Raw genomic sequence first — 17,938 nt, forward strand, 5'->3', positions numbered from 1 at the left:
TGTATATAGCTGAACTTAGCATCTCTATTTCCAGCAAAATTAGTGAAACACAAGTTGAAAATTCAGCTCATATTCTTCAGTACATTTTCACAGTTAATGAAAAATGTAAAACCCATGCAATGACATTGAAGTGTTAGATACAAATGTGTCAAAGGTACAGCCATTGTTAAGAATTACTGGCAGTGTAGCAGTAATTCAGGACTGATCGGAATAATTATTAAACATAAAGAGCACCTCTTACATCACAGTCTCAGATTCTATAGAGTCTCAGAACTTCATTCCTATAGATCAGCCATATTAAATAGTTCAACGTTGCTGTTTCACAATAAAAACAGAATTTAAAGATAATGATAATAATTGCTTACACTTATATAGAGCTTTTCTGGATACTCCACTCAAAGCACTTTAAAGGTAATGGGGACTCCACTCCACCACCACCAATGTGCAGCTTCCAGATGGATAATGCGACAGCAGCCATAGTGCGCCAGAACGTTCACCTCACATCAGCTATCAGTGGGGAGGAGAGCAGAGTAATGAAGCCAATTCATAGATGGGGATTATTAGGAGGCCAGTTGATAAATTTGGCCAGGACACTGGGGTAACACCCCTTCTCTTTTCAAGAAATGCCCTGAGATTTTTAATGACCACAGAGAGTCAAGACCTCAGTTTTACATGTCATTCAAAGGATGATGCCTTTTTACAGTATAGTGCCCCCATCACTATACTGGGACATTAGGACCCACACAGACTGCAGGGTGAGCGCCTCCTACTGGCCCCACTAACACCTCTTCCAGCACCAACCATAGTTTTTCCCAAGATGATCACAAAAATTGAGGACTTCATAAACTCACTTTACAGGTAACCGAATTATGTCATTCTCTAAAAAGGGCGTGGAGTGAGTAAATAAAACAGCTGTAATACAAAGTAGCTATTATTGAGTTCTTCACCGTCATTAATTTGACCGATAAATAAGCCTCTCTGAAGAACACAGAAAGGAGGAATTCACCTGATTTACTAACTTTATTACATTTACTAAATTCTTTAGATTGGTATAGAGTTAACCGGCTACAATTGTGGCTGAATTTATCCGGGTTCTACAACCTTTGGTAATTTGTTCTCACAATAATAACAATCTGTGAACCTTCTCGGTAACGCAGCTAAATCTCCTCCCGGAGCGGGGGCGCGCCCGGGAGTGAGGGCGCTTTGCCTTCATAGCGCAACACGTGGTCTAGGGCGCGCACGTATTCCACGTTTTTTTGGTGATGGCTTGTGTGAATTTCGCTCAAAGAGAGCGAAAGCGAGCATTTTAAACTTGAGGTAAGAATATTTTTTAAACGACGAGCTATCAGGGTAGGATGAATGGAAATATAAATATCCCAATTAACAATATTTTAGCTTAGGTTGAGCTGATGACGTGGTTGTCTGGAAAGGCTGATAGTTTTGCGGCATTCCGCTGTGATGTGGAAATCTAACAAGAAGTTGAAATTGGGTTAAATGGAGAGAAGGAAACTGCTCTTGAATAATACAATCTGTTCAGTTTCCCTTTGTGTTGTTGGCAGTTTTGTTTAGTGGCAAAGTGGGCTCCTAGTCAGCGGTGTTAAACTTGGTTACAGAATGAAGAAGCTGGAGAGAGAGATGCCGGTGTAGAAAGACAGCTTGAAAAACTGGTGCTGGGCTTGACCTCGCTTTCAGTTACTTACGCGTGACTGCGCTTGGTTTTTATATACAGTATGTATATCATATGAATTCACTGGGTGATTTTGATAGTTGACTTTCATTTTTAGGGTTAGCTATTTACAAGCCATGTCAAACGTAAGGCCCATTATAATATCTAGAAATTCGGTTGCGTCTGCGAAATGTAACTACTTTTGTATTCAAGTCGGGGCATTAAGAACTTTTTGTATATTTATTTTAGTAGTGAAAGTAGTTATACACTAGCAGACTAAAGCCCAAGGTTTGTTTCCGTTGCTTGGGTTTTTCTGGAGTGCCTCTTGAGACAGGAAAAAGGAAATTATTATTGGCATTTTTGCGATTAAAATCTCTGCAACACTTAATTTTTCCACTGTCTAGTCAGACTTTCCGAATGAATGGCGAGTAGACAAAGCTCTGTAGATCTGTAGCCTTACAGATTTCTCTTTCTCTTGGCTGCGCCTGCAGGTGGGGGTCAAATTCGCTTCTTCTGTTTCTTCTACGTGTCTGAGTGTTATAATGAAATTATTCGCCATGGTAATGCTCGAAGCTCATAAACTTGTTGCTGGCACACAGTACTCACAAGCATACACCGCTATCTCCAGGCCTCACCTGTGGTGGCTAGAGCTACCAGGTTGTTTTGGCTGGCGTCCTCATCCAAGACCACATACAAAGGCTGCGATTACACGCTCTCCATCTACAATATAGAAGTAATATGTAGCTACATTATATGTTTAAATTAGCAATTGGGTACTACGGTAGGTCACGGCACATTCAGCCACGTCAGTTTAAATTTCGGGGTGCTTTTTAAATTCATTTGAAATTGCGCTGACCGATATTTTGGACCGCCTTTATTTTCTTGTGGTTGCAAGATGATCACCAGTTTATTCTCGGAAGTGTCGTAAGGCGCATGATTTGGTGTGGTGACAGCAGCATACCGGGATTTTAGCTTTCTGTGAAACAGTAAGTGACGTCAGCCGGGGACAGCGGATTAATGATTTTTCGGTTAAATATGCGGTTTTGTTTTCAGGACACCTGTTCGCGATGAAGATCTGCGGACGAGCGTTTTCCTGAATTTGCATTTAGACACCATGGCTCCCACATTCGTGTTTTCGGATTTGGCCATCTGCCTCTCTCTGTTGAAAGGCTTTTGTCGTGCAGCCTTCGGTCACATCGCAGGCGAGATTCGGGCGGTGTTCGAGCAGCAGCCCGTGTTTGTGTCTTAAGCATGGCTGACATTGTGGAATTCCTGCAGAGCTGTGGGCACCCGAAGTGTGGCAGGGGGCGGACTGTGATCAAAATTAATACTTTCTGACTCCAGATCACAGCGTTATGGTTTCTTTCATTTGACGTAATTCAGTAGGGAATTGTCACCTAGAAATTTAGGTTTGCTCCTGCCTCTTTTTTGTACAGTTGGTTAGAAAAGATATTTATTGTGCATTAGTTCACCTTGCACAATTAACATTTCCTCAAGTTTGATCAGTTCCAGCCAATCAGACACTGACGATGTGTTGATGCGACACTTTCGGAGCACACACTAGGGGGCTGTGTTAACAGCTGGTTTAGCTCATAGCGAAACGAAAGGATGATCTGCTCCTGATCAACGAAGTGGCTATATAGATCACTAATTTTCAGCCCTGGTCCTACTAGACCTCTGTCTGCTGGGTTTTGTTCCGTCTGGGCCCTGAGCACCACTGATAATTGGTGCCTGTAACTGATCTGCTTACTGGTGTAGATTTTTTTCTCAGTCCTTGGCTTCAGCAATGCTCTAGCTACGGTATTATTTCTAACAACTTCAGCACATAGAACTTTATGCAATCTCTTATCGGCTTGATAATTAAGAATTTGCCCTCTCATTTCTGACTAAGCAACTCATAATAGCTGATCAGTTGATGAACATACAGTTGGGAAAGAGACTGTACCGGACTCTCCCACAGTGAGTCAGTGTTTTTCCTTTGGATGAAGTCCAGTTGGTTATATTTCAGTAGGCAGACCTGAGTGAGAGTAGTCCTGAAATATTCAAATTACCTCTGGGTTCATACCAGGTACTAACTTCATTCAGCTTTATGAGAGCTGAAAGCAAGTTTTAAACAAGGCCTCAAAAAGAAAATTGCTTAACATATCAGGAGCAAAACTCAGGAAGAAAAGGTGTCGCCCATAACCAGGAATGAGAGCCAATGTTATTTATTTTGTTTAGATTTTTTTTTTCTTGACTGTAAGAAAAAAATCCTAAACAGGCAGGCAGATGAGTTACAGACACCAGATATCACTGATGATTGAGGGCTCTATTGGAACAAACACAAGCTGGGGTCTCCTAGGACCAGGACTGAACTGGTGTGCCTGCACCTGAGTGGAGCAGGGATCCCCAGTCCCAGTAGTGAACTGGTGTGCCTGCAGGTTTATAGTCCATTTGGGCTAATGACAGAGTCCTGTTACTGGCCCAACTGGACCGGTTCAGCAGCTTTTCTCCAGTTCCCCAATGCTGTTGCATTTAGGAAGAGACCCAGGAAAGAGGCAGTCATGCTAGACCAGGAGCACAGAGGTAAACCACTGTGGGCTTATTGTTGTCTTCTCCAGTGGTGCACACAGATGCCTACACAGACTCTGTGTGCTGGCCAGTGTGTTATGAGGCGCTGGTGGCCTGAGAAGTGATCCCAGGTGAAAGGTCTTATGCAGATGCTGTTGCAGTTGCTTCTCTATTGCTTATCACTGGACTTGATATGGCCTTTATCTGCTCCAGTAGTGCCAGTGTAGTGAGATTGCAGCTGGGGTTTATGGATCCTTGTTAGGAAATTAACTAGGCCAGGCCATGAATCTCTTATCTTTACTGTGAAAGATAAGAACTTACGATTTCTTATCATAACCGTGAACAGCTTGAGGCTGGCGAGCTACTGTCTGTCTGATTGTTTGCAGTAAAATGGCTGTTCTACAGATCCTTCTGAGGAGATGTCTCAGTTGGTCCCTAGGCTTTCCAGAGGAGCAGCCTGAGCTGTAGCAAGCAGAGACTAATAGAAAATGATAAAAATTCATAACATAGCATGTGTAAAAAAGTAATATAACAGAACATTGCCTTTCCTACTTCTGGCCAGTGTTCTTGCTGGCACTGTGTCCTTTAGTCTTCTGGTCTTCAGTGCTAATGTGACGAGGATGAAAGTTGTAGGGCATCCCTACTGAGAGGGTATAGCAATTTAAATGTCACCCAAACACTGGCTTTTTAGTTATTGACATATACAGTCAGTTTTCTGGTTTCTAATGGTTTTTAGGTATGTGGTCTAAATCCTCCCACAATTCTCAGGACAAGCAGAGAAACCAAAGAGGAACGGGAGGTATAGCCAGTGTTCTGTTTTTTCAACCTAATTGCACACAAAATGAATTCCTTTGAAATATTGAGTGGTGTATGCTTACTTGGAGAAAGATAAGTGCTGTAACTGTTTGTGAAATGTTGTGAAATTGAAGAATATGATTCTTTTCACTATGGAGGTCCAGTGTATCTCCTTGGCAGTTCTTTTCAGGGCAACTCAGTGCTTGAAGAGAGGAGTAATAATAATAAAATAATAATAATTCCTTAAACTTAGTGTTTTTCTAGACACTCCACTCAAAGCGCTTTACAGGTAATGGGGACTCCCCTCCACCACCATCAATTTGTAGCCTCACATAGATTTGTAGCCATAGTGCACCAGTACACTCACTACACACCAGCTATCAGTGGGGAGGAGAAGATGAAGCCAGTTCATATGGGGATTATTAGGAGGACTCCTTTCAAGAAACGCCCAAGGTTTTTAATGACTACAGAGAGTTAGGACATAGGTTTTACATCTATTCTGAAGGATGAGTGAAGCTGTGTTGCGTTTCTGCTCAGCAGCAGGTTTGATGTGATGAATTTAGTGGGGGACCGGGAGCCAATCTGGGACAGCCTTTGTTGAGCAGTGTTATTAGGAGGGAGAGCTGTCAACTGTGGCCAAAGGCTATTAGTATCTGTCAGTCAGGATGGGGATCTTCATTGTGTATTGCTTGTGACTTTGAGAAGTGCTGCATTTGGATTCTTCATGAAATTAAATTTTACGACAGTGCTGAAACTTATTGAATTTAGAAAATTCAGCTCGCTTCACCCAAAACCATTCTTAGTTTTTACTTTTGTACACCTCAGCCTGGGCTGGTGCTGCTGCTGTGTATGATCATAAAGAACATTCAGCTGTAGGCTGTTTTCATGTTTTAATTAAATGTCACTTAATTACAGTCGGTGAACTCAGTGAAGATCAGTAACTACATTCAGTGCTGGACATTATGATGGTGTCAGTGAACGTGATTATAAATATTCATACAAATATGTGCATAAAATGCCAAGGGGAATTCCAATTCAGATGCTACTTGATATCACAGATTAGTTCTTAAAAGTGTATGCATTGCAAATAATAAATAAGGAACGTTTTTCTTAAAGTAAAAATCCAGTCTTGATGAGGGCGCTGATGTCTGGGAGGAATGAGACCAAGGCTGACATCATCCTGGAGGCTCATACAGAGCAGGCAACACTTGTCTGCACCATCAGGAATGTGTTTGAGTCTTGCTACTTGCCTCAACAAGACATTTCTTGTTTAACATATTTTCTAAATTTAGAAAATTTATTTTTTTATCATTAGTGCCAGCATTTAGATTGTCCAATTCTCCTGTGATCATCTTTTTCTGCGTTCATTTCATTTCTGTTTAACAGACCTACAGATTGTTTTTTATTGCCAAAGTTGGATTGGGTTTTCTCGCCTGTGCAAGCTGCTATTCCAGCAGCACGTCAACAGCTGGTTCTGTAGAGCTGGTAGGAATATTTATTCAATGGTAAATACTGTAGGTGGGGGGGTGGCTATAATGGTTACTGATCCAGCGGTGGAAGCAGTGTGTAAGTGTGCGTGTTTACAGTCGTGTAACTGATCTGCGCTGTGACTCAGTGTAAAGTCTTGCCGGTCGCCTGCATCTGCGGTTGACTGTAGAACCAAGTCCTGGTTTTCCCTTCTGATGGCTGTGTGACAGGTCTTGAAAGCTCCTGCCCTCCTCTGTCCTGGAGGGAGCAGTCCCCAGGCCCACAGATCAGCAAGGGCTCCCTGCGCAACATGTCCTGCTGGAAGCTTATGCGTAGTTTGTAGGGCTGCAGCCACCAGAAGATGAGATGGAAGAGACTTGTAGCTCATGCATCTGCATTCCTACACCTGTGCCCAGACCTGCAGCTTTTTGAACTGGTGCTGCCAGGTGACCCTGATGCCTGCTAAGACTGTCAGATAATTCCCCCTTCACTGCGGCAAGGGGACTCCAGTGGGCAGGCGCACGGCAGAATGAAATGTAACATTGAGAAGTGCAAAATGATCTGCTTTGGTAATAGGAACATGCACTACATTGTACATATCGCTGGGGTGGTTTGGTTTTCAGTTTCACTTCGCTCTTAAACTACCAAACAAAGGCCTCCTTTCAGCTCATGTCTCATCCTTTCTCATTTTCTTACATTATTACAGGTGTGAATGCTTTGTGTCCAGAAACTACCTACTGTATCCACTTAATTTTGTTCATTCGTGCATCGGTATGTAGAGTAAATTGTACTTGTCTACAATATTTGTTCCTTCAGAGAATTTCCCATATTTATACACATCTGTCAGTACATGACAAGGCAGGATGTTGTCAAGTGTGCTGGTTGACCAGAGCAGCTCTACTGTAGGAGATGAGTCACAGCCTGTTGCTGATGTGGACTGATGGAGGTGAATGGAGCTTCTAGATGATTTCACCACTGTGTGATTAATCCTGTACTAATGAAACCTTTATTTGGAGTTCCCAAGCCTTTTCTGTCACTAGTTCACTGTTCTGACCCCTGCACCTGGCGCTCTCTCGGACAGCACTGCAAAGTCACAGGCAATTGGCAGGACACAGGACATGAGGCTGAGTTACACAGTGGTGCTCAATTTGTGGAAATTAAGAGTGTGAAAGTGGTAAATGAGATTAGGTCATTTGGCTCATCTGCCTAATTATGATTTTATGATCAATTTCTCTGAGCTTTTCATCCAGTTGTTTCTGGAATGATGTGTTGGCATTGACTCATCAGTGTAACGTTGTAGCTTGTTCCATGCTCCCACAACTCTTTCTTCCTCCTTGTTTTCCCCTTTATTCTCTTGTAGGTGTTGCTCTGGTTCTGCAGAATTCTTGTAGTTTGATTTTGTTATCACCTTTCAGGAATTTGATTTCTCGACTAAAATTCCCTTAGTAGTCTTCTCTTTCAAGGGTAATTTTTATTGTAGTTTATCAAAGTTGGATACTCCTTTGAGCCACAACTGCAATGTCTGGACTGTAGAGCAGAAGATGTGCTCTGTATGAGGGTCTGTTTGGGCAACAGAGGTGCTTCATTGACAAAGTTTTTAAAATCATAAGGTCAGGAGTTCTCTAGAATCAGAGCTGGTAATCGTTTCAGCTCCTGTTGGAGGAGTTCTTATTTTTGGAATATGTGTTTTTCACAGAAATGCTTGAAGATGAGTTACCTGTTTCGTGGATCTTTCTGATTTGGTTGTTATGAGTTTATTGGTCTTAGAATCTTGTGCAACTGCTTCTTGAAATTTGCTACAGGATCTGCTTTGCTGACATGGCTGGGTAGCTCTTTTCAGACAAACAGACAGTTCTTCATACAAAGAATTTTCAATCCTGAAAATTGGTGCTTTTTTCACTGATGCATTCCACTGCATTGATTTTGTTAGTAAAACATGTTTGTTTATGAAATAAAGGCGGAGCGGTGGCTCTGTGGCTAAGGATCTGTGCCTGTGACTGGAAGGTATTCGGTTCAAATCCCACCGCGGCAGAGGAATCCTACTCCGTTGGGCCTACTCCAGGAGGGCTGTACAATGGCTGACCCTGCACTCTGACCCCAAGCTTCTCTCCCCGTCTGTGTCTCATGAAGAGCAAGCTAGGGTATGCAAAAAGATGAATTCCTAATGCAAGAAATTGTATAGGGTTAATAAAGTGATGTTATATCATAGGAGTCTTTAATGGAAAAATACCTTCATAGCTTAGATGAGTTTGGAATTTTGCCATATTGGTAGCATTTCAGGGAAGAAAAATCAAATGAACCAGTTTTTATGTGTTTCTCATCTCTTATCGCATTTTCTTCTGTCCAGTTTAATGGGGTGGGACCATGATATCTGTACGAGCAACACCCCTCCACAGGGTTGTTATGTTCACTGAAACAGCATAACAGCAGGCAGTTCATTTGTTGTAAACTCTCAAAAGTAGGCTGTTTGCAGACATCAGTGGTCATCATCGCTCCCTCACACTGCTGGTGTCCTGGGTTCAATTCTGGACCTGGCATGCTATTTCTGTGTGTAATTGGTCCTGTTCTCTCCGTATTCCTCCGGGTGCTCTGGTTTCTTCCTCACACCCACAGTCCAGTAACATACTGCTAGAATAGTGAGCTTCTGGGAGAATTGGCCCAGGTGTGTGTGTGTGCGCCTCATGTCTCTGTTAGTGTCTGCCCTGTAAAGTACAGCCATCCCATCCAGGTGTATCCTACCTTGCACACATCGCTTGCTGGGATAGGCTCCGGCTCCTCTGTGACCCTGAGTTGAATAAGAGGTTAGAAAATGGATGATTATGGATCGTCCTATATTTCACAAATAGGAAATTGGTCAATTTTTACGACCTTGATGTGGCTGCTTGTATAAAATGCTCAGGGTTCACAACCCTGGATCTTCCCTTTGCTTGAACGGTGAGTTAAGAGTTGTCTGTTGTACCAGCCTGGAGACCTTGAGAACAGGGATGTGTATCCTGGGAATCATTTTAAATTGGTATTTAATGAGGCCAATTTAGATGTTTTCAACAATAAGCCTACATTTACTTCTCTTACTACTGGTCAGTGTGAAGGAGATTAATGTCTTCTCTCTGCTCAGGCCGTCTCTCAACCAGGGAGTCTTACTGCTTTGTACTTTACTGGAAGATCAGCCCCCCTGCCCCCAGCCACAGAAAACCGTTAGATGCCAGTGGCAGGAAGGGTGGAGGGAGGATATCGCTCTAACCCTGGAATTGGCGCCAGGAATATGCTGAGCTCTGGGCACAGAAACGGGGCCGATGTCGTGGCTTTGACAGAGATCGCAGCACAGTCAGCCTCCAGCAGCTGGGTAATCCTCTGCCAAGGATCCTGTTTGTGCTGCTTTTAGGATTCCCTTGAAAGCAAGTGGCTTCCTCTGAGGGCCTGCAGTGAGCGCTCTTGTCACAGAAGCAGTGGATCTCCTTTACCACACAGGAGAGAAATAAATCTGTGACAATCCTGAGGCTCTGGCAGTGTTCTAGTACTCTTCGTTCTGATGTTGTCTTTCCCCTCTCACGGCTGGAGTGTTAGTTACATCCTTAGGCTGCCTGATGAACTGATCTGTCAAAACCGTTTGGAAGTATGTGCAGTACTGCTCAATGAATTGTGTAATGCAAACAAAATTAAATTGGATTTTAAGCAATATGCACAAAATGCTTTTGCGTTTTCACTTTTTGCTTGAGCATGACTTGGACCCAACTTTGTGCCCCTTGGAATACAGTTCTTGGGGTTCTGGAGTTCGTCCAAGTGAAGGGGGCAGCAATGGGAGGCTCCAGGTTGCTGGCGGTGACAAGTGGGAACGGGACCGATTGGGGAAACGTGCTTCCACGTGGAGAAACTCCACCGCACTTCCCAGGGCGGCAATTAGCTCCCCACAGGAAAATAACAAACCCTTTAAAAACAAACAGACGCCAGCCAGCACAAAAAAACCTGTGTACTTACTACAAAAAAAACGGTTTTAGTCTGTTATTATAGTTTTATATACATTCTAGAAAGCGGCCCTGTAATTCTGCCAACCAGAGACAATTATTTTGGAGCAGAATGAAAACTGTACTGGTAGAGATGGGCCAACAGTCAACCACACCCTGCACGGGGGGGGGTAGGAGAAGGGCTGCTTATCAACTGCATGATCCCTGGCATCTTTACCACTTAGAGCAGTGACACTTGGTCTCTTGGCCTCTGCCCTGGCTAGAGGATATGCTGCTATAATGCCACTTTGCCTTTCCAGCTTCATTCCATCTTCTGGTCCTTGCTCGAGTAGATGTGTGTTGGGGTTACAGAGAATTAACACTTAAATGTTCTTTCTCAGTTTGTTTAATTGATGCTTGGTGATGCTGTTGTTAGACTGTAATTAGCATTTTTTAATAGTTTCCCCAAAAAGGTGAAGAAAAACCTAATTGATTCTGAATGCAATGAAATGCATTACCGTGGTGTGGGCTTCAGAGCATTTTGCGGCACTTATTAATTTCCCTTGCAATACTGCTTCTCCACTAGCTTCCCAAAAGCGGTTGTGTGGAATTCTTCAGTTCGGTTTGCATGCCAACAGCCCTGAAACAAACTGGGGGATTGGGCAGTGCCTACACATAACAGGATGTGCAGTAAGTCAGAATCCAAAAACAACAAGAAAATACAAAGCATACAAACTGCTCCTTTTTAGATGTCCTTATGGAATGAGAAAGTGGCCTGTTTCACAAAGGCCTGGCTTGGGTTTCTGGGGACAGCCCTGAAAGGCACACTGGGCTCTGGAGTAGCTGGTGCAGGCGGCAGCAGGTTCCTTTTGCTCCAGTAGAGGGGGTGTGTGCTCTCCGTTCTGTGTGGTTTCCAAAATGACATGTTTGTTTTCTTGCTCCATCATTTGTCAGCCCTTGTCACTGGACTGTAATTGCCAGTTTTGCTAATTGCTAGGAAGGGAAAAGAAAGCTTCTGAAATTTGCTGCTGCAGATTCTGGTGCTCTTGTTAAGGGGTTGCACGTCCCTTGTGACACCCATGGGTGCTGTGCAGGAGAGGAGAAGAGGCTTGCGCACATGCACTGGTACCTGTACTTGTTCAGTGCTCAAAAGAAGCTTAAATTAGAAGGGCTTATTGTGATCTGTTTGTTGTAGAGTAATGTAAAATGTGTAAAAAGAAAAAGCTGTTTAATGCGCTGCAGTTTTGTGCATGGACACAACATTTGACTCTTAAGACCGAATTATCCTTTAAAGCTAGATCTAAAGACCTTCTGACTTTACTGTTCACCAAAAATGATTTTCTAACTGCAAGGAATTTTCAAATGGCTTATTTGCAGTCCAGTAGTGTCCTAAGGAAAGGAACCTATACAGATGCAGATCGTTTTCAGTGCTGTCAACATGGGGTTAGTGGTTCCTGGGCACAACAAGGAATGCTAGTGTTCAGCTGTAAATCCCAAGGCACTGGTGTCCTGCTCCAGTCTTTCATAATTGCAGACTGGTGTTTTTTTTTTACCATTTTAAAATCCATTGCTGCCTAGCCAAGGACTGGGCCGAACGGGATGTGTTTTAAAAATGTATTTGTTTTCTTAAACCTCAGTATCCTGTAATCCACCTACTAACGTCTGGCCCTCATTTGCTTTAACATTGCCCAGGCCAATGAAGAAAACTTTTTTTTATTATTATCAGCTTTGTATTTGTGGTTGAGATCCTATGGTTTCAGTGTGTAGATATTTTTGTGTAAAAATACTGTCAGACTTTCTAGAGCTCTTGTGTTCCTGTTAAAGTGGCCTGCTGTGTAAAAATCATCTTCTTATGTAATTTATTTAGTGATTTTTCTATGCCACTCCTGTTCTAAATCCCAGATGTTGCACATGTAATATATTCTGGACGTACAGTAATTGCCATAAAATGCTGTTTGTTCTCAACTTTCACAAATTTAAACACTTTCTATTGGAGAATTTTTATTATGAAAAACCCTTCCCTCCTTTTACTGTACACATTCATGTTACTAAAATTACCAATATTTAATACATTTTTACCACTCCAGTTGTGTGTTAATTGGGGCCGAACAGATATTTGTATTTTAATTGTATTTGTTAAAGGATCAAAGCCATAGAGATTTGCCTGTGGAGAGTGTAGCGTGACTCTTGAGTGCTGCTGTGTGAATCGTGTTATGTTCAGGCTGCATGCTGCTGGTTTATCTTGCGTGACAAACTGCTGACCAGGCCAAAGAGACCCAATCTGCCCCCCCTTCCCTTCACTTGAGAATCAAGTGAACATGGTTCGAAATTGACCTTTCATTCCATTCTGTGGTATGCACTTTGGGGAAATAGGGTTTGTTTTGTTAAACTTTTCTTCATCTAGTACATAAAGTACTTCATCTTAGGGCCCATTTTGAGATGAGTACTTCATCTTAAGGCGCATTTTAAGCTGGGCTTGTGAAAGGATGTTGAGAAGTGTAACAGCACAGGCGTGCTGTGCTCTGGGCCCAACCTGGCCTTGAGCTCCTTCTGCCTGTTTCCTCTGGTAACTCCGCAAGTCCAAACCTTCAGGTAAAGAAACAGCAGAAAGCTCAGTGCGTCAATGTGCACTCGGTTTCCTTCTCCTCGGATTCCAAACCGTTTTACTGAATTCTTCTTTCTTTTGTTATTTCAGATGGAATTCTGATTATCATGCTTTGGAAAATCCACATTTCGGAAATATACAGAGCCTGTAATGAGGCTGGTAAGCCCTCTGCATAAAACACTTTAGGCGGCCATGCTTTTGCTTATTGAATTCCTTCTCTTTAAATGCTGGCTTTGGTTCTCTTTTCTCCTGCCTCAGTCGGGTAGCTTTTCTGTCTGGGCAAGGTGCACATATTCCCTTTTTATTTATCACATACTTGGCTCTACTAAAATAGTGTTTTAATTACCTGAGTTACTGTTCAATCTGATGGAAAAATGCAATGTGTAAGGCAGTCCTGCCAATTCATTAGATTTCCTCAAACCCCTGCAGGTAGGTTGCATACCAAAGAGGATCAGACAGGAGCCAGACTTTATTTACTTTATTTTTATTTATTAGGTTGAGCCATCAGTAGTCATGTTGTGCTTTGCCTTGTTGGGAGCAGTATAGCTGCAACTGCATTCTCTTTCCTTTCTGTTTGAAAGCATCATTCCACTGTGCCCTCTGGTGGGGGACCTGCTGTCTACACGCTGCGCAGTGGTGCCAATCCACAGGGTTTAAATGGGGCTCTTAGACATGGGCAGCAGCACATTGGCACGCTTGATACATAAAAAGGATTAGACTGTTCCTTCCTTCTTGCTGTTTTTAGCTCCTTATGGAAATGGGAGAGAGATCCGCATGATGCTTTAGGAACATTCAGCCCACCTTTTTGGTGGTAACTTATTAACAGCTTAATGGTCCTGGAATCCCATTAAGCCATTTTTTGAAGGAGCAGGCTTTAACAGTGTGGCTGGGGAGGCTGGTCCTCACTCCCACAACTGTGTAAAGAAAGGTGTCCCGGCTTCCCTCCTCAGTGCCCCCAGATATGGTTTTCAGCTCGTGTCCTCAGGCCATAGCATCATTGTTGATCTTGAAGCTGTTCCCAGGTACGAAAGGTATAAGCACTTTAATAGCTTAAAATGATTTGAATCATATCCTAATGCATTCTTCTGCCACCAATTAAAATATAGCTGGCAGTGGCCTGTTGGTTCTGTCTGTCACATTATTTTGGATAACGTTTTTTTTTTAATTCCTAAAATGGGAGAAAAGGCTTTTTGTGTGATCTTGTATCTGTAAAACATTCTCTGCATTCAGTTGAGCTGCTCTCCAGTTTCAAGTGTTAAAGCAGATGTTAAGCCGTGAAGCAGTGATTTCAGGACTGGAAGCAGACTGGGAGATAATGGTGGTATTCTGGGAGAATGTGGAGCAAACATTTCAAGTCTTTGTTCTCTTACTGAGAATTGTTGGATGTAAAAATGGTCCTTTGAGACCTGCTAATCTAAACTGCGTCATGACTTTTTAGCTTCTGTTGTGTCCGGAAGAAGTCGTTATCTTTATCTTGGCTACTTTGCTGGTTACTTTAATTAGGGAGGATTAGACTGCCAGTGATTAAGAGGTGCTTCATTGTGAACTGTACCTCACAGTGCTGCACCAGTGGGAGAAGGATTAGAAATAATATCTGCAAGCTAGTGCTGAGCGCAAGGCAGCAGCAGGGACCAGGCTCATACACAGTGCCAGGCAGGGCTACTCTGCTCCTGCTGCCGGGGAGTTCTTCAAGCGCTGAGTGCAGGAAAGCACCTCCACAGTTGACAGTCAGACGCACAGGAATTCCTTAAACTTATTTAGCGCTTTTCTGGACAGCCCACTCAAAGCACGTTACAGGTAATGGGGACTCCCCTCCACCACCACCAATGTGCAGCCCCACCTGGATGCTGCGCCAGCACAGCCACACTGTGCCAGTACACTCACCACACATTCAGTGGGGAGAAGAACAGAGTGATGAAGCCAATTCATAGATGGGGATTTTTAGGAGGCCATGACTGGTATAGGCCAATGGGAAATTTGGACAGGACACCAGGGTTACACCCCAACTCTTTTTGAGAAACCCCCTGGGATCTTTAATGACCACGGAGTGTCAGGACCTCGGTTTTACATCTCATCCAAAGGACGGTGCCTTTTTATAGTATAGTGTCCCCGTCACTATACTGGGACATTAGGACCCACACAGACTGCAGGGTGATCGCCCCCTGCTGGCCCCATTGACACCTCTTCCAGCAGCAATCATAGCTTTCCCAGTATGTCTCCCATCCAGGTACTGGCCAGGCTCACACCTGCTGAGCTTCATTGGGTTGTCAGTTGTGAATTGTAGGGTGATATGGCTGCTGGCGAATGTCTGTATGTGTTACACAAATGTAATTCTTTGCAACCATGTCTCAGAATGCTCCAGATACTACTTCCTCTACTACTGCTGGAAGTTGCTTATCCTGGTTTTGCAGAAGTTCTGTGAAATTAAATGAGAAGCCCTGATAATTGTATTTTAATAAAATGTCGAGCAGTCTGAAACGTCTATGCCTATTTAATTGGATTTGTATATACTGCAGAGCTTGTGCACACAACTGGAACTCAGGCTGAGTGTTGAGAAGCATCAAGGAGAGATCTGATAGTCCCAGTATTCTTGGATTATGGTATCCCTTATTGCAGAGGTACGGTGTTGGAGGCTAGTTCTGAGCTTTTTCATCAGAGAAGCCTTCTTATCTTGACAGAAATCATCCTTTGTTGTGGGGGTAAAAAGGCCTAGTTCATTCACTAGATTATTTAGATTTGACCAGCCAGTTTATTTTTCCTGAGTTTTTTTAGCCTCTCATTAACATCAATTTACAAAACATGGCACAAGTAATATGTGGGAGTAGAAAGCTTTATAAAGAAACCTTATGTTTTTATTTATTTTTCTTTAAGGATTCAACAGCTGTTCTGCTTTGTCAAAGCTCTTTTTTCTATTTATGGCTTATATTGAAATGTCAAGATGAAATTCAAGCCTCAAGGGCTTTTTGTTTCTCCTGATTTGCTGCTGTTGTTTATTTGCTTAGCTCTTACAATTGCAGAACTCACAATTATTTCCTAGCTGATGGCTTACAGAGAGACATGCTGAGGTTGGTGGATCTAGTCCTGTGGTGCAGCTTACAGGTGGATTAGCACCTGACTGGTAGAGTTAATAAGTTGCTCTGCATGGTGAGGCCTGCTAAATCTGTAGAGTTCTGAAAAAATACATATGGAAATTATTTACTCTGTCCTATTACAAATTTTGAAAGTCTGCTTTAGAAAAAGTTGAATTTGGAGCTAATTCCCCAATTCAAGGTGGGCAGCAGAAAGATTTTTCTTTTATTCATTCTTCAGGTTTTCTCCCATTAACGACCGAAAGAAAGCCTTGATTAAAGCCCAGATAGTTTCAGATATCCCCTTACTTGTATAAAGACATAGCAGTGACATTGGTACAGTCTTTCCAGATTTCTAAGCCTGTTCATTTAATTACGAGCTTCTTAACTTTTTAAAAAGGGTACAGACCTCTATTGAACATGTGAAACTTGATGAAATATTAGTAGTCTGCTGGCAGACAGGCTTTAAATTAGGTGTATCTGAGCCACCGAATTGAAACAAACAGGCTGAGATGTCGCACCAGTGGGGCTGGGTCACCCAGCTGCTGCGGCTGCCCCTGCTTGCAGGCCAATGCTTCACCAGGGAGCCACATCAGCTGTAATCTGGGCTGGCAGGACCGCTGCTGTCGGAGAGCTCCTCCTCTTCTGCTTCCCAGACAGAGGAGCGTGGTGGTTCTCCTAGAGCTCGGAGGCAGGAGGAGGATTTCGCTGGAGTGTTTCTATATTATATTCTGCACATCGCATAGCGTGACTCTTGCAGTTGAGCTGCGGCACTCCACGGCACATGAAGGTTGCAGCTGTACTGTGTCTGATCACAAGCCTCTCCAGGTGCCTTTCGATTGAAACAATCTTTAGATCGTGCTTTAAGGAATCGCAGCAGATAACATTGAAATGGATGCAAGTAACTTTCCTGTCTTACACCATATGTCAGATTCTCTCTCCATTATTTGTGGACTGGTATGGATTTAAAGATTGAATGCGTTGTTCGGTTGATTCCAGGCTATCTGTGGTACTAGTTGATGTGCTGTAGTCTGTGGAAAAGCTACACAGACTTTTGTCTCGGTGCTCAGTCAGTTTCCAGTGTGAGTCTTAGTCACTGTCTTGCGGCAGCAAGACAGAACCGTTTCCAGATTCAGGCATTCAGCAAGGCACAGTTTCCACAGCTTTAACCCCTTTAAAGCCAGTCATTTGTATTCTGTCCTGTCCAATTGCTCATATCTTTAGTAGGTCGTCTTGTCCTTTTCTTCCACAGTTGGCTGATCGCTGAGGTTCACATTGTTTGCGTGGTTCACGGTGTTGCGTTTTCCTTGTCCCCAGTCCAGATCATGCAGGAATTGTAAAGTGGAGGTTGTAAGTTGCTGAAGGTACAAGTTGGCATGTTAAACGAATTCCTAATGCAAGAAATTGTATAGGGCTAATAAAGCAACATTATTGTTATTATTAAGTGGGGTCTGTGAGCTTGGGCTTGCTTAGGTGAGTGTGTCAAATTGATAATTGAGTTTAATAGCCAAACTCCTGTGGTTTACGATTCTAAGAAAGCAAGATGTGTGTAATAAGCCTTCAAATTAGAGAGGGGTGCAAACTGCAAGTACAAAAGTGAAACCATGCACACATGCTTTCACTAAAGGAACTGTGCCAATTTTGTTTGAGGAGATGCTGGGAAAGGTACTACTGTATACATCCAGAACTTAAGAACATACAGAAACCTTGTATGCTTTTACCAAATGGAAAGTAGAATCCTGTGAAGATCCTGTAGATTCTTATTTATTACACCTACGCTTGTTCCAAACATCTTGCAATGAGTGGTTGTCTGTACAAATTTTGGTGCGTGTATAAACAGGGTTAA

The 17,938-nt window shown here is 43.0% G+C and overlaps 1 protein-coding gene across 5 annotated transcripts in view; it reads left to right on the forward strand.

Moving 5' to 3' along the window:
- The first annotated feature begins 1,239 nt into the window (after window positions 1-1,239).
- The window catches only part of slc4a2a (solute carrier family 4 member 2a), a 107,152-nt gene continuing 90,453 nt past the window's right edge, over window positions 1,240-17,938 (forward strand). For 2 of the 5 annotated variants that reach the window (XM_069191113.1, XM_015354529.2), the window contains exons 1-2: window positions 1,242-1,317; window positions 13,115-13,183. The gene's annotated coding sequence lies outside the window, so the exon portion shown is untranslated. Of the gene's footprint in view, window positions 1,318-2,627; window positions 2,653-13,114; window positions 13,184-17,938 lie in introns of those variants that run through there. The other 3 variants (XM_015354528.2, XM_015354525.2, XM_069191114.1) reach the window with 3 other exon arrangements.

This window comes from Lepisosteus oculatus, chromosome 6 (assembly GCF_040954835.1).
Source record: "Lepisosteus oculatus isolate fLepOcu1 chromosome 6, fLepOcu1.hap2, whole genome shotgun sequence".
NCBI lineage: Eukaryota > Metazoa > Chordata > Actinopteri > Semionotiformes > Lepisosteidae > Lepisosteus > Lepisosteus oculatus.